Genomic DNA, 13,413 nt, shown 5'->3' with positions numbered 1-13,413 from the left:
CTAGGAGCGGTCTTAACATAGACAAGTTGGTACCAGAAGGTGGAGGGATGTGGAAATTTAGATTGTAATCAATTGGCTTTGAACTGGGGGAAGGGGAGTGGGGAAGGGTGATCAAAAAGGTTTTCAGCCAGGCGGTAACATTGTCAGAATTTTGGTTAAAATGATGAATCCGGATGTTCTGGAACACAGTAGAACTGGAATGGGGAGAGACAACCAACAGAGAGGGGGGTTAGGAAGCTGGTTTAGCAAATGGAAGGAGAAAGAGAAAGATATTCAGTTCTCTGGCCAAGCCTTCTCTGATACCTGAAACATAGATGGTGTGTATTACTTTTCACTGAGCACAGAGGCAGAAGTTACAGAAAGGAATAGGTGTGAATACTGGATGCAATAGCTGGACACGGGCAACATGAAGAGAATCCAAGATGAATTCCATCTCTTACTTTAGCTGTGGAAAACTTGCGTCAAAATATTTCCCTACATCTGTTCTCTCTGTTCCCAAAAAATACACAATTTGCTCTTTCTTCTTTGCTTCTTTTGTTCTGCTATTAACTTTTTCCTACTTTTCTGGATCCTACATAAAAATGTAAAGCAATTGCTCTTTTCCCATATTATTAGTGGGGATCTTATCGCTTAATCATTCCAAACTATGTTCTGAGGTAAAAATCTTCTTAGGAATTAACATTGTCACATAGTAGAGACCACAGCAAGGGAATATCATGTCCCCAGCAGTGATGGCCAAGAAGCTACACAGCAAAGGGAAATTTTATTCAAAACCCAGAAAACAAAAGTTTCATAATAAGGCCAGTGATTTCAATTAAGAGTTCATTAAAGATCTGACTCCCCAGCACACACCTTTATTACCTTAATTACCTTTATTCTTTGATTCTTTGCTCTGAAAATTGGCCTAAACCACAGCCCTTGTCATTCCCTGGACACAGAGGTTTGAAAGCTCTCAACTCCATTACAGCTTCATCTCAGATCAATGAGGTGACCTTGAAAGAAACCCACTTTCCAGTGCTTCAGTTTCCTTGCAAACAACATGGGAACACTACCAAGTTTTCATACTTGACTAGAAGCACAAGGGCAAAGCCCTCTGAGGACACAGGGTGCTAAGTAACAAACAAGATGGAATATGTAATTCAATCAATCATGCCCCGACACTGGCTGTGCCCATTTATTATTACTTTTCAATTTCTAAAGTGATGGCAAAATGGAATTTCCACTAATTTTTCAAGAACCTGAATCTGATTCTTATAATCCCAGGCTTTATGTTGCTGATATATTGTAGATATAATTTTTGTGTGTTCCAAGAGGCTTTCTGCTCATAGGGCATTGCTGTAAGTTGTGGATAATTTATTTTCCCGTGCTATTATATTGTGTAAATTACCATGTTGGCAATATTTTAGCCTTTCACACTTTGAATCAGTGCCCAGAATAATTCTAACAAGATTTTGATTCTCCGGAAGCAACCTCAAGGAAGAAAGCCCTTCAAAATGCCTGTGTATTCATTTAAACTTCAGCTGAGAGAAACATCTCCTCCAGGTCAAGTATAAGGGGCACCTGAAGGGTAAGTGATACTTATCTCATCTCCCTGCTGATATCTATTTCCTCCTCTGCTGCCAGGAACAATTGTAGGACCTTGTCAGATGAACACACATTCCTTGGCATTTCCACCTCAGGATACAAGTTCTAGAATTGGAACACAGTTTGAAGCCTGCCAGAAACCTCAACGAAGAATTTGATTCCAGAGATCCAGCCACATAACCAAGTCCGTGGTTTAGTTTTATCACCCAAATGAGATATTTTGGTTTTCAGCCAGGAAGTGCCTCATTTCTTAATACTAGAAGTAATCAGGAAAGGTAGAAAATGGAAATCAGACTGCCGACCATGGGCAGTCCGGGGGCTTGTGACAGAAGGCTGAAAGAGGACTGGGATTCCGCACAACTTTTTCTTTGATTGAATAAAGATATAGCCTCATATAACAATAGGAAAAGAGGAAACAAAAATGTTCTGTGTTGTCTTACCTCCCCTCATCCCACTTCTACCCAAACTTAATGGGAAAAAGTTTCTAGAACTCATTACTGGGACCCCAGGGACCTAAATCTGCCTCCACCAACCTCTCCAAGCCCAGGCACATAGCCGAAAAGTATGCCCTCCTTAGACCATCTGCTGCAGTCTTAACTATGTAAGTGTTCTGGGGAGGTATTCTTTCTTAATAGTCTTGATCATAATAATGTGGGATATTGTTAATAATGTGTTAACTTCATAAGGGTGATGTGAGAATTGAGTGAGCAAATGCCTGTATGCCTTGTCCATCATATGACACAATAAAAGCTATCAACTGCTATCATTCACAATAATATGTCCAGGAACTCATGTTTCTAATATCCAAAGCTATTCTCATTGATACAACATTAATAATAAGGATATTCTAGCAATAGAAGGAAAGAGGTTACATCTCAATATAGATGACTGCTTTTTTCCTTAAGAACCTCCCACTCCAAGTCAGGATTGATTATGAACACCAGGGAGGGGTGGGCCCAGCTATAGGGAAATAAATAGTCTCATTTCCCCTTCACATATTCCTCAGAAACACATATCAACTTTTATTTGTTTTAGCTAAGCCCTTCTTTTATCTATTCATGCTCCTATCTAAAAATGCAGAAGTCGTTTGAGAAAGGAAACAAAAGGTCTTTAGAAGTACTTTTAAATTTCTTCAAGTTTTCTAATGAACTTAATAAGCTCCCCAGATACATCTTACAAAGTAAAGAAACCTTCAAAAATATTAAAGTAATTTTGCTTTCTCCAGTGGTATAGAGCATTCTAGGTGACTAGTAAGATACATCATCATCAATTTTACAAGTGTTCAGTTAACAGTGAAAGGAAAATCACAAGAGAAAACACTTTCTCTTTGATGTCTTTTAATATATCTGGATGGAGCTCTGTTGCAAGATTTTTCATTGGAGCAATTTCTCTGAGTTTTCACCTCAAATTCCAGTTCAATGATGATAATTCCAAATGTTTCTCCTCTAACTGCGTGGCAGGCCAAGTGATTTTTGACATTTCAGGAACTTGCCAAGATTTTGATCAAAGGAATAATACACTAAACTGAAATCACTGTCACTCTTTTTGCTATCTTTACTCATTCAATGAATGTTACTATGAGAAGGTACTGCTGTGGGCACCGAGGCTAGAAGAAACAAGTGAAATAGCTTGAGTTTTGCCATCAATGTCATAAATCTCCCCCAAATGGCAAAAGGCACATCAGAGTCCAGGACATAAGAAGCATGAAACCTGACCCACAGATCCGTAGTCAGAAGCAGTATCTGAGAGGGAGTGCACCTTGCTGGTGATCAAGTTCTCATGACCATTCTTAATGTCTCATTGGCTTTCTGCAGACCAGATTTCAAGAATTCCTTGCCCAAAGCTCTGAACAGGCAGAAATGTGTTTTATTCCCCAACTGTTTACGTAGGGCATAGTTTTATTTACTTGGCAGCATTTCTCTAATTGCCATCCATGGGCCACTTATATCAGTCTCACCCCAGCTGCGTGATTAAAATCCAGATTCTGGGTCACCTGGAGGGCTCAGACTGACTTCGGCTCAGGTCATCATCTCACAGTTCCTGGGTCTGAGCTCCGTGTTGGGCTCTGTGCTGACGGCTCAGACAGAGCCTGGAGTCTGCTTCATTCGGATTCTGTCTCCCTTTCTCTCTGCCCCACTCGTGCTCTCTCTCTCTCTCTCTAGCTCTCAAAAATAAATAAGCATTAAAATTTTTTTTTAATCTAGATTCTTGGGCTGTCCTTCTAAACTTCCTCAACCAGAGTCCCTTGAAATAAGTCCTGATAATCTGAATATTTAATAAACTATCTAGGTTAATTGTAAGAAATCATGTATTTGGAATGAGAACAGACAATATGACCCAGGAATATCAAATCTACATGTATTCCTAACATACAGAATCATTTCCAAGGCGATACTGCAGGATTCCAAGAAAAAGAAGTCATGCCCAACTGCCCTCAAGCAACTGAAATGCAACCCGATATGAGTATGTATAAAATAATAAGACTTCTTAGCTCTGAAAGGGATGAGAGCAAAATCAGCATCTTCATTAGGGAAGTGGCCAGCCGCCAGGTCACAGAGTTGTGTCACTGTTCTCTGCTAAAACTGTTTCCTGCTTTGCCTTTAGACTGGAATTGAAAAGTCGTGACTCTGGCCTCTGTATACAGTGCAGGTCTGCAAAACTGAGGGTGTTTTCTTCTTGGTTATCCAGGAACTCATGTTTCTAATATCCACTAAGGAAGGTATGAGGATTGGATTCTTTGGAATGTTAAAACTTCAACAAGGAGGTGAGGCTGTGTGTCTGTATTCTGTCCACACTGCTCTGCAACCCTGCCCCAAGTCTCTAGGGTCTGGAGCAGTCACACCTACAGCTGCAAGGTCTACTTGCTCTGAGAATACAATCGAGTTGGAATAAGGCTGGATAAAACAAGTCTATCAAATGGATTCTGTTGACTATCAGCCACTCTAATCAGTTTCTAAGCTGTTCTATATTAATGAACTAAATAGATATCATCTCTTAGAGCTTACCTTCTATGAAAAAGTTATAGCCTTTAAATTATGACTAATTCATAAAACTACAACTTGCTAGAGCAGGAAAGGAGTATAGGAACTTGTGCATGTCTTCAAATATAGGCTTTAAACCAGACTTAGATCACCATCTCATACACATTAGATGCTCCCAAAAATTGGGGTTGATTTCTTTGATTTTGTTTGGATTGATGGATTTATTATGGAGACAAGAACTTCAAAGCCCATTTGGACTCCAGGAATGAAGACTACTTGCCCACAAAAGTCAATAATAAAGCAGTACTCCAAGCAGGTGTTTTCCTACATCATCCATCATTGAGACTAGATAGGGAGAAAAATGAGTTCCTTCTTCCTGGAACATAGAGAGGGACCTATGGGTAATATTTTTGGTTCCTGGATTTTTAAAGGGGATGTCAATAAATGTTTAGATATGTCTCTGATTCGGCTTTCTGTAACTAACACAACAGTTAATGTAGGTTTGTGCTCCCTGTGTGGGACTTCTTATCTATAGATCAGAAAGCAGAAGCCTACGCTGGCATCCGAGAGAGCAGGGGGAGCTGCAGGGGCAGTGTGACTGCTGAGATGAGCTCTCTGTCCCTGTCAGAGCAGTTTCTCACTGAGCCAAGCTCCTGTCATCGTGTGCCATCATCTGTAGGAGATGAGGCAACAATTCTGTAGAAAGGGGATATTTTGAACTATGCCTACAAAAGTGTAAAACATAAAGATGAATACCTTCCAGATAAATAGATCTTCAACATAAGCAAAAATAGTAAATAATGAGACTGATTCTGGAATAAATACTTAGAGAAAATGAGAAAGGTCTGGACCCTACTGGGGACCCCTTCTGCAGGATTAAGCAGGCGAACCAGAACACTTTTTTTCCTACCTTTCTCAACAGTGGTTTCCATGACATCCACTGCACCTAGGAGCATAAATTCTACCCAGAAAGACATGATCATAAGGATGCTACCTGAAGCTACTACTAGTACTGCATTTTCCAATTAGCTTGAATAATAAATAGAAAACAGCATGGTGTAGAATACTTAGACTAATAAGTATGCCACAACACTTGACACAATCCAAACCTTGAAATTATTTGAAAGTCCAGTTCATGGAAGCCCACTTTTCTTAATGAGACTTAGACTATGATTGTCTTCCATTTCTCCAAATCCCAAGAGCACTTAGTGTCGAGTAGTCTGATATCTCATAGAGTCTTTACATTAGGATACAAGCACTCACAGAAAGATGCTATCGCTTTTAATGAAAGAATTTGGGAAAACTATTCTAAAGCAAAGAGTCAAAGTCTGGTCCATGGACTCGTAGGGGTTCCTGAGACTTTCGTGGGGAGGAGTGCTCGTAGGATTAAAACTATTGTCGGGGCACCTGGGTGGCTCAGTCAGTTAAACGTCTGACTTTGGCTCAGGTCATGATCTCGCAGTTTGTGGTTCGAGTCCTACATCGGACTCTGCGCTGATAGCTCAGAGCCTGGAGCCTGCTTCAGATTCTGTATCTCCATCTCTCTGTCTGCCCCTACCCCGATCACACTCTGTGTCTGTCTATCAAAAATAAATAAACATCAAAAAAATAAAAAATAAAATAAAACTATTGTCATAATAATACTAAGAAGTTATTTGCATTTTCATTGCGTTGGTTATGCACTCATGGGTACAATTGCCATAGCCCTAGTAAGAGTAAAGTTGGTGGTGGCCACTTTGTAGTAGTAGCCATGGTATTTTCACCACCAAACAGTTGCAGAAATCAAAAAATCAATTAAAAAGAACAAATGCTAGCTTCACTGAATAACATCCATTATCAAACAGTAACAATTAATTTCATCCAATCCTGACCCTTGAATACAACTCTTTGTGATATTTTGTGTCATGAAATAAGAAGCACACATAAAGTACTGATGCTGCTTACCAAAGTACAAAGATTTTCTCAAGTAAAAGCACCGGTGTGATTGAGTCGTGAGCTGTTGTAGTTCATTATTTCATGTAAAATCATTTCTACTTGAAAAACAATTGACAGGTAACTATAGTTCTCATTTGGGCATTTGGCAATGTAGATTAATGAAGTCAAATTTCAAACCAGGGGAAAACAAATGATGGTATGTGTTTTTAATGAGACAATTTTCAGGTGAACATGAGAACTTTGGAAAACTTATAGCCACAGTGTGAGCTTGACTGCTTCCCAATACTTAAAGGCTTTTCTGCTGAGAGCAGTGGTATTATTAACAATGTTTTTATAGATCATATCATGAAATGTGTCAATGCCTAGAAGAAATGATCAATGCATGATGCTACCAAATAATGCATGAATACATGATCCAGTCAAAGTGAAAGATAGACTAGTGGGTCATGATAGAACAGAAGATTAAAAGGTTTATTCTTAGCATTTCAGGTTCTAGGTTTCAACTAGCCTATAAGAAATTACCACTTGAAAAGTTTCAGTGTCACATCAAAGAATATTTACAATGATCTGAAAATATATTAAATATTCCTCCTTTCCAAATATATATCTGTATGAGATCAACTTTTCTTCATACAGTTTACCCAACTGACATATTGTAATAAATGCAGAAGTAGATTTGAGAATCCAGTTGTCTTCTAGTAAGTCAGTCATTAAACATATTCAAAAAATGCAAAATATGCCATGTTTCTCACTATTGTTTAAGAAAATATACTTAATTTTTCATTAAAAATATGATATTATACTAATATGTAATAAGCTTATTACTATTTTTAAATAGAATAATAAGGAAATGTTTTAGAATTCTTTTTAGCTTTAATTTCTAATGCGGTAAGTGTCGATTGTTATAACCCACATTAAAAAAAAAAAAAAACAAAGAACAACAACAAACAAAACCTCTCTAGAGCTCTCTGTAGCCCTCAGTAATTTTTAAGAGTGGAAAGACTTTCTGAAACCAAGCAGTATGAGAACCACTGCCCTAAGTCAAGGGAGAAACAGTGGGTCTATTCCTCATTCCAAGAAAATCAAAAAGAGGAAAGGAGAGTAACCAGAATAGCAAAGAGCAATGCAAACAATTTAAGAATCACTCTTGGTTTATACTCTCTAACTAGATAAATCATGAAAGAGCTAGACCACCTTTTAGTGGCCCAGAGAGCAGCAAATGCCTAGAGGTCAAGTAATTCTGGGAGAGCATGAAGGTGTTATTCTACAGAACTAAAGGGTGAGACCTCCTTCCTCTTAGACTATAAAATCCATCACCTTTGATGGGAATCAGAGAAGAGGGCAATGATTTCTAAGGAAAGAAGTAAACAGGGTCTCCAAAGCAGGGATGACAAAGGCAGGAAAGGCTGTCAAGTGTTTGAGTGGGAAAGGACAGGCATCCCAAAGATTGGCAAGAAAAGGGAACAAAAGGTGACCCATTAGCATTTGAGGGACACTTGTCAGGTGTAGAGCACGAGATCTGCCCTTCAAAAAAAATTTTTTTAATGTTTATTTTGGAGACAGAGTGTGAGCAGGGACAGGCGGGGGGACGCAGAATCTGAAGCAGACTCCAGGCTCTGAGCTGTCAGCACAGAGCCCGATGTGGGACTGAAACTCACAAACTGTGAGATCATGACAGGAGCTTGTCGGATGCCTAACCGACTGAGCCACCTAGGTGCCCAGGCACTCTACCCTTCACATGCACCGTCTTATTTAATATAAAGGTCAAGACCAAAATGTAGATATTGTTACCACAGAAGCAGTAACCAAGTAACCTTCTTGCAGATATCTTCTTCATAAACTCTTCCCAGAGTTCTTGAAGACATGTGAAGATACTATGCTACCTAAACTTCTCTGAACTCTTAGCACAGCGCTGAGAAATAAATGGAATTAAGTATTCATGTTTATTTTCTTAAATATATAGCTACTTATGAAAATACTTTTATATTTTTTCTTTGATATTTTGGATATGTATTAGGTAGTATCATTACACTTGCAAACTGTGGGTACTTAAGAACACATGCAGAGCATGCTACATTTGCAGAAGGCATAGTGAACAAAACAACAAAATGCAAAACATAATGAGGTATGTCACAAGGGAATAGCACACATATGAATACCTCTTATTAAAGATCATATCTGCAGCGTTAAGCCTCTCAGAATCCACTTTTGGAAATTCATGGTTTGATGCAAATGGGATGGATTCATGAATGTCCTGTATTGAGAACATTGAGCTGTTGCATGCACCAGTGACTTATCATCATTTATTATAAATATAGGTTATCCTTCCTGTCTGAAGGTCCTAATAGCCCAGCACCCCTACACTTGGATCTAGGATTGTTTCCATAGTAGGAAGGTGAATTTGCCTGTAGCTCTTTCTCACCAATAGCAGGACTAAGAGAACTGATTGCTAGTATTAAATAGCATGCCCTCTGGTTATGGAACAAAGCTTACCTAAGTGGTCAATGCAGGGATCAAACATGCAAATGAGTTCTTGCTTAGTACTGGGTTGACACAACTAAAATAAGCAGCCAGCAAAATCAAAGAATCCTATGTAAAGCATGTTAGTGTATTAAAATCCAACATCGTTATTAAATACCTACTTGCAGAGGCCATCATGCTGCTCATTGTCAAGTAATTAAACAGGCACCAACATTACGGGTGATTTTAGCTAATGTCAGAGGCATTCCTCTCATTAAAGTCTGCCTAATCACTACATCATGATTGCCCAAGAAAGTAAAATTCAAAATTGCTGAAGGCATAAAAAAAATCTATTTTCATATTGCCTAATTATCTAAGGTGTGAATATATATGATTTCACAATTTGGGCAGCAGAATCTCCATGGTGATTATATGCAGCAAATTTCTTTTATAACTGTGAAGGAAAACTTTCCCAAATCTAGGGGAAAAGTGTTTGTTAACATCTGTATTCAATATGTTGGGAATCCATTTATGCAAGGTTTGTACATAAGTCCTAAGCACATTAGGAAGCTAAGTACAGCAGTCCTAAGCTGCTTTATTACAACCAAAGACTACTCAAATTTTTATCTTTCATTTCCTCCAAGATTCTTCAGTTTTCTTGGTTAAAAAAAAATGGTTCCTGCATGTAAAGTTTCTTAAAGCTCAATTTCACTGCATGTGGCAAGCAGAATACGTATTTCCGAAGCTTATAAATTTTCCCAAATAGCAAGTAAGTTCAACACACTCAGTTTGATGTTTAGTTCTGCATAACTTTTTGTTATGTTAAGAAACATAATAGAAGATAAGTAAGTCCCATTACAAAATGTGCATTTTTCTAGTAATTTAGCAATAAGCTGCATTTATTGAACCACCAATGTGTAAACAACAGTCAGTCCTTTAGCAAGAATTTAACAAACCCCTACTACTTGTGTATCATGGTCCTGAGCATTACAGGAGATACAAAAATATAAAATCGGCCCTTCTTTAAGGAACTTATTGGGTATCATGAGGAGTAAATAGGAATGTGTCAGAATATTTTTGGCATGCTAAACTATAAAGGTTCTTATATACTTGTGAGTGTTTTTCTACATATTTTCTACCATCTCTCCTCTTTCCCCAACCATGCCTTCCATATTTAAATATTTAGCTAGGCAAAAATGCTTCTGATTTTCACTTTACATATGAAATGTGACACCATCAAGTAGAGGAAAAATATATTTCTTCCTAGTATTTTGATTTTCAAAAGGTTAGTACTTAAAAGAAAGTAAAAGATTCATAAGTAGATGAAAGATTTTGCAAAACACAAATAACAGTAAGCCTGTACTGTTCCCAGTCCTCATCCACCCAGGTTACACTAGAATCCCTAGGACTAGGATGGGGAGGAAGGGAACTGACAAAGGCAGACATATTGATGCATCCCAAAGATGAGGATCACATACCCTGGATGAAAAATAGCAACATTCTAGGAAGGCTTGTGGGAACAGAAAGCAAGAGGCCTGTACCTCACATCTCAGGTAAAGGCACAGAGAGACATTAGGACTCCTTCCCAGGTGAAGACATGGGAGAGGAATGACCACGTGTTGCACACTGGCAGACACTGCCTTCTGCAGCCTCACTGGGATTTCTTCCCCTTTCATGGTGCAGGAACACAGAATGGTGTGGCCACATGACCAATGATGACATCAGGGCAGCAGAGAGAGCAATAGACCTGTGAGAGCCATATTGGTAGAGTACAAGTGCATCTCCAAAGCACCCTAATTAGAGGTGAAGACTAGCAGAAAATGCCACCCCATAATATGACTGTTGGAGCTCAGGACTTTCCAACCCAAAACATGTGGCTGTCATATATTGATTGGTTTAACCATAGGTGCTTGGAAAATAGCAAATGCAGGGAGAGGCTTTCTCTGAACTCTCCTTATTACCTAAAGTCAGATCTTCCAAAAGAAGTTCAATTGTCACAAATGCCTTCCCCAGGAGTTTCAACAACCAGGTAAAATTGACTCTTACCATGGGAGAAGAGACTAGAAGTCAACACCACATCCAGACAAACTTTGTGTCACAAACTATAATACTTCACACCTATTCTTCTAAGAGCCCATTCATCTTTCCTAAAATTCATGTACTGTCCCCTAAGAGACCTTTATCCTCCATCACCTTTCCCTATCAAAATGGTATTTAAACTTTAAATTCTGAGCTATTTCAGAAACTTAATCATTTTCCCTGGGTATCTCTCTTGTGTACATGAGGTATACATGTCAATAAACTTCTTTTGTTTTTGTTTTTCTTTTGTTAGTCGTTTTTACCATAGGAGTCTCAGCCACAAACTCAGAAGGGTAGAAAGAAGATTATTTCTTCTCCTCTATCATTGAATGGCCAAGGACTTGATGGGCCAATACACGCTTACTGTACTTGAGTTTTGACACGTCACATTGAAGATCTAATGGCCCAACATTCACCAAAGTATTTCCCAAGTCTCTAGCCTCAGGTTCTATAGAGTTTAGACAATACTGTGGAGGAAAGGACAGTATAACTTTTCACTGGGGTTGTAGGTTGACCACCCCAATGAGAGAGTCAAAAGGTAAATTCACTAATTATAAGAAATGAATAAAGTTGTACTTTTCCTATATTTTAAAATTTCGAGTTGATATTTAAGGCCAGCATTCTAGAGTAAAATCATTAGTACATAATTAGATCCTATCTTACAGATAGCAAGAGCTCTGACTTCTCACATTTTTGAAGGCCTTCAAAATGAACATAAATCACTCTAAAATTCATCTGGGAGGGTTTCACAAGAGAGAATAAACCAGAGCTGGACATTTGAAGACAGGTAATGTTCAGGGAAGCTGGTTATCAGGAAGGGAAATTTACTGAGAGGAAAAGAAAGACCAGAGAAAAAAGGAGAAAATGGGATCAGCATTACATGTCACAGAGTACGGACAGTGGCCAGCTAGAATAGAACATGTATGGATGTAGAATTAAATGAAGTATTTAACTAAAGATAGTAAGATCAGATGAGCTTGAACAACAGTGTGTTCTGCATGACCACACATGACAAGCAGTGAAAAGCCCAGTCTACATTAGGATTCTCTTAAATATGATCATTTCCAACCTTTATAAGCAATCTTAAAGAGGTTTTCTGAAACTAATTGACACACCAGATCATTCTTCTCTCTCTGCCAAGTGTTTGTGTGGCTGGAGGTACAGATAATAAACTGCAGAGCAAAACAGTGTAATAGGCAAGGAGGGAGACTTTGAAGAAGGGTCTTTCATCACAAGCACTAGAACAGAATGGCATTTACATGAAATTGATTTTCAGTGGTAAAATTATGCTTGTGATGTTCCATTGTAAATATTGACAGCATTAAAAGGAATGTCTAAAAGACGGGCACTAAAATGTCACCAGAAAAAGGCTGACTAGTATTTATGCTAAATTCCTCAAATTGCATCCCCTTTTTTACATAAGTAGTGATGCCTCAAGAAACAAAACAGATAATTCTCTAGAGCTATGAAGTGAAAGGAAATGAATGTGCCTACATTCATATAGGAAGACACCCACTGCCTCTCGTCATAATGACACAGGGTTTTTTTCCCCATCTTGGAGGATTCTCAGATAAGAAAGCTTACATCTTTCCCATATTGAGCTCAGAGGATGAATAGACAAAATAAAATCATCGTAAACATAAAGGCCCCTTTCAAACATTAAAGGATTTCTAGTTATTGAGCAGAGAATCAGTTATTGATGGGACTTTGACATTTGAACTTAGAAACATGTTTATCTATTTAATGAGGAATTAGACTAGCAACTTGTTAATGATGGGAGGGGAAAAAATCAGACACTGCTGCTTCTCTATTAGTTGTAATAAAACAAAGGCTAAAAGGCACAATCTGAGGATTTCACTCAGCCGAATTTCTAGAAGCTTTTAGTTTGTCCTGTATCATTTTCCATGTCGACATCTAGCAGTTTCATTATGAATGATCAGTAGCTTGTGTACTGTCTAATTCAAGAAAATAGGAGGCAGTCTTGTGATCTCCGATATAATATTTAGAATTATATGCAATTATTCTGAAAGAAGAACCTGAAGAACTATCCTGGAATTCAGTTTAAGAATATTATTACTCACATAGTACATTTATTAAGTAATTTAGAGCAAAATATTTTATTGGGTTTCTAATTATATTACAGAACATTATATTATATTTTTGAGCTTGTGCTAAAATATCCTTGGAATGAATCATAATTCTAGGATTAATAGACTTACAGGTTTTGAAAAAAAGAAAGGTTCCCTTTGAAATATTGCAATTAGTGCTTTGCATTGCTACTGAATAATACTTTCTTTTTCAAATTATTCTGAGGAATGTAATTTAGAGTGATTTGTGCAAAATTTTATTATAAATTTGAATTTTGACAATGACA

The sequence above is a fragment of the Acinonyx jubatus genome, chromosome C1, assembly GCF_027475565.1.
Source record: "Acinonyx jubatus isolate Ajub_Pintada_27869175 chromosome C1, VMU_Ajub_asm_v1.0, whole genome shotgun sequence".
Classification (NCBI taxonomy): Eukaryota; Metazoa; Chordata; class Mammalia; order Carnivora; family Felidae; genus Acinonyx; species Acinonyx jubatus.
The sequence above is the reverse complement of the archived record's forward strand: the minus strand, read 5'-3'. Positions refer to the sequence as shown.